Consider the following 4,668-nt stretch of genomic DNA (forward strand, 5'->3'; position numbering starts at 1 on the left):
TATCGCAAACTAATTGAAACCAAAACATTAACTTTCCGAATAACCTATAGTAACAAAATTGTATGTAGATTTGTTGTCCTGTCTACAATGCTTAGACACAAAGTATGCTGAAGCTGTTGGAATGCCATATTTTTTTTAAAAATGCAATTAAACACAACAAGGTACCCGAATTTCTATACCAGCTCCAATATTTGTATTAGAGCCAGTTTCTTTTGAAAAAACTGATGATGTGGAATAATTTATGTGTATTATTTTTTTTTTGCATCTATGTATTTTTTGTATTTTCATGTATTTATTTTTTATGTTATACTTCGTGCGTTTTTTATATTATGCATTATTTACATTAATATTGTGTTTTTGCATATTTTATATTTTTCAGATTCATTTGTACTCTATTGTCAAACCAATTGTCTAATCCTCCAATATAGCTCCTATGGTCATGTTCCGAATAAACAATTTATTTATTCGGAACACCACCACTGTATTTATTTGTTTATTGAACATTTTGTCAACTTTCGCATGGCTTGCACAGGCATTAATTGTTGAAAATGCAAGTTCGAGAAAATTAAAAGTGTTAAGAGTAGCAGAAATTTTGCTAAAATGTGTGATAAATAATACACCAGGGAAAAATAACGCTAAATATGTTTCGTAAAAATTAGTTTCAAGCTAATTCTCGTTAGATTTGTATTTCTGTCAATAAATCGTGAATATAAAAATACGCTACAATAGCAGAATAATGCAGGAATTTTTGCATTTATAATTTTTTGTCTTTTTTTTTAACTCGCTCATTGTCATCCGAGTGCATGCGGTCATAATATACCTATGATTGAAGAGTGGTAATCTATGAACATAAAATCGAAGTGAATTTTCTTATTTTAACAAACCAACTTTCGTTAACAAGATAACATGTCTTATATAACTAGTGATAATATAATATTTATAGTGGTAGTTACACCAAATTACTCACCTTCTACAATTTTACCTGTTATAAAATTCGATGAACGAATGACACTATAGATCAGGGGTTTCCAACTTACATGAGGCAACGCCTCCTATAACTGAAAGCCTCCACACGGTTTTTAATAAGTAGTCCGATCAGACCACTGTGAAGGATATCCACTTTCCGAACGAGTCATTTAATACAAAATCTAGTTAAAATAAGAAAGTGGTAGCAAATATATGACTCAAAATTTGGTTTGTCTTATTCACTTATCAACCAATACAGATTCAATTCTCAAATATATATGATAAATTTCTCTCCATTACTTTTATAAAAGGTTTTGGGTTCATGCGCAGAACTGGTTCACTTTTTAAATAGTCTGCGCGGACTACTTATAAAAGACCGCGGGGAGGCTTTTTGATGTAGGAGGTGATGCATGAGGCCGGGGGCCACATTTAAAAACATAAATGAAATGGCAGGCCGCAACTTTATCAAAATTTTATGTAGGATTCTTTTTATGTTTCAATGAACATTAAATATTTTTGTCAGATTTTAACCAAGTTGTACAAAATAAAAGCATTGAATTACAAATTAAAATAAGAAGTAAACTTTTAAAAATATTTAATTGCATATTAAAAATTTCGGGCTACAATAAATTTAATGTGCACCCATGTATTAACAATTAATGTACAGCAGATATCTAATTGTTAAGATATAAAACTTTAAAAAGGTTGGTATTAAAACTTACATAGTGGCACACAAAATGTTCAGTGACAAAATTGAGGGTTGTCTGCTGCAACCACCAGAGAATGGATATTTACATTTAAAATTTACAAATGTGCGTGTAAATATTTTCGTCCAAAATGAGTGGTTTCAAAAAGTTAAATCGGAGAATATATTCGAGAAAAATTCTGATACACACGTGCTAAATTATTATCACAAAATGAAAAAAAGAGCAACATACACGATTATTTTTCCATTTGAATAAATATTTTCTTGGATGCAAAACCTGAGAAATCAATATTTTTGCACCGTTGGTATGATAAAATTCACGGAAACGAAGAAATTAGGTCTTTATTAACGAGAAAAGTATTTAAAACCCTTATAGATTTTTTACGAAAATTATCCGTGAAAAATGACCACTAATATAATTTAGTTCGCGAGCCCAAAAAAAGGCTTCACGTGCCGGATGCGGCATCTGGGGAGCCAGTTGGAAGCTACTGCTATAGTTGACTTTTTCTGGCACTTTAGAAAATTTTATTTCAATTTGCACCTTATAATTTTTCTTCATTTATTATTGTTATATAGTATTTCACTCATTTTTCATTACCATTATTCGATCACAGTATTTTCCAAATCTCCACAGCACCAATGAAGTGGTATAGAAACCGACTATGACTAACTTTAACAGTCAAACGGCACTTCAAGACAACGTCGAGTTAACATGTGTTATATACTGGTGATTTGGTATCTGATATTTATAGTGGTAGTTACGCCACACATTAAATCATTATAGTTTTTAAATTTTACAGTCGTTTATTTAGAAAAAGTAATAACACATTGTTATGAGAAAACAACATATTTCAGTAAAAATATTTGGATAATTATATTCATCATGTTACTTGTTTTTTTTTTTTTTTTTTCTTTTTTCTTTTGGTTTCTCTTCTCGCTTCATTTCATTCATTTGATCCTCAATCGCTGATACTCTTTCTNACCTTTATCTTTTACAACCATGATAGTAACGCATATTAATATATGTGCTTAATTTTTGTAAGAATAGTGGTAATCAATATCATTTAAAAATTAAGATTATAAAAGAAAAAATAGTATATAATTACTACTACTTTAAATATGAAAATAAAATCTTCCGGAAGAGTTGGCAGGTATGAATTCGCTCATTATTAAATAACATTTTCTACATTCTTACACGTCACCACAGCACCAATGAAGTGGTATAGAATCCGACTATGTCTAACTTCAAAAGTCAAACGGCACTTCAAGACAACGTTGAGTTAGCATGCGTTATATACTGGTGATTTGGTATCTGATATTTATAGTGGTAGTTACGCCAGACATTAAATCATTATAGTTTTTAAATTTTACAATCAATTATTTAGAAAAAGTAATAGCACATTGTTATGAGAAAACAACATATTTTCAGTAAAAATATTTGGATAATTATATGCATCATGTTACTTGTTTTTTTTTTTTTGTGACAGCTGAAAAATATTTCCCCAAGCGATATCGCGTGCTCGGCATTGAACTCGAAAAACTGATCACGAAGCAGAGCGGCCAGCTATTACGCTTTTTCCAAGATATTTTATAGTGTGGTAAACAATCAATAAACGCAAAAATTTCATTATATTGCCAACATTTTAAAAGCGTCACAACGAGAGAGATGGAGCAAAGTGGCTTTCAACATTTTTACAGAAGCTTCTGAACCATTTACATGTGGTAGCTTTAAAATTTTAAACAAATTTATTAAACAATGACTCACACATCAACGCATATTATTCGCTATCTCCGGAATAAATGTTCCCACAAAGCGTAGAAGGTTGACAGCCCTGATGAAGTGTTCTTTATTACCCCTATGATTCAGCAACTTATTACATTTGCAGAAATGTGATACATGTGAGGGGTGAAAATAGTTTAAATTGAAGTGGTTACTAAATTATGAAATGTTTATTTGTTTTGATAAGAAGTTTACTACCACTACCACCATATTTGTTATTCTGTAACATGAAGATTTATAATAACTGTTAGAATTTGATTTACATAAGAATTAATCAAGTTATTTCATTAAATAATATAAATTAAGAATCGTTGACTTAAGATGCATAAATACTTTTTCTTTAATAAGATTAGTTTATCTCTTTTTTAACCTAGCGACAAAAAGTGGTTCCTATTACAAAATAAAACGTATGTAAAAACATTAGTAGCGCATTATTGTTAACTTTTACTTAACCTTTATAAATGTTCTTGGTCTTTTTCTTCTTTGCCTAGGAACTGGGCATCTGAGGACATAATGGCCCTTTTGTAAAAAATTAAAAACATCTTGAGTGATGTATCAGGCATGATGAGGAGAAATTCTCTTGGTCTAGATCAGGGGTTTCCAACTGGAGGTCCGAGGACCGCATCCGGCCTGCAAGGCTTTTTTTTGCAGCCCGCGAACTAAACTATATTAGTTGTCATTTTTGGAGGACAATTTTTGTTAAAAATCTATATGGGTTTAAAATACTTTTCACGCTAATAAAACCTAATTTCTTCGTTTCTGTGAAATTCTAAATTAACTACTTCATATTTTAATTTGTAATTCAATACTTTTGTTTTGTACTACTTGGTAAAAATCTGACAGTGATATTTAATGTTCCTTCAAACATAAAAAGAGTTCTTCATAAAATTTTGACAAAGTTGCGACCCGCCATTTGATTTGTATTTTTAATTGTGGCCCCACGACCTCATGTAAGTTGGAAACCCCTGGTCTAGATATGTGCGTATGATACCTCCGTATTTCGGACATAGCGCCACCAACCGATTGATCTTATTCTGGTTTGTCCTATGCTCTGAAGTTATGAAGGAATGATTTTATTCTGGCTGCTCTTAGTTGAGGTTTTAAATCTAAATCTAAATATTATTTTAAATTATATGTTGCGGTAAGGTTTTTATCTGATCTCTTCAAAATAAATCATAATATTAAAGCACTTATACTATCACTTCCTTATTCATCT

The sequence above is a fragment of the Parasteatoda tepidariorum genome, chromosome 6 (genome assembly GCF_043381705.1).
Source record: "Parasteatoda tepidariorum isolate YZ-2023 chromosome 6, CAS_Ptep_4.0, whole genome shotgun sequence".
Classification (NCBI taxonomy): domain Eukaryota; kingdom Metazoa; phylum Arthropoda; class Arachnida; order Araneae; family Theridiidae; genus Parasteatoda; species Parasteatoda tepidariorum.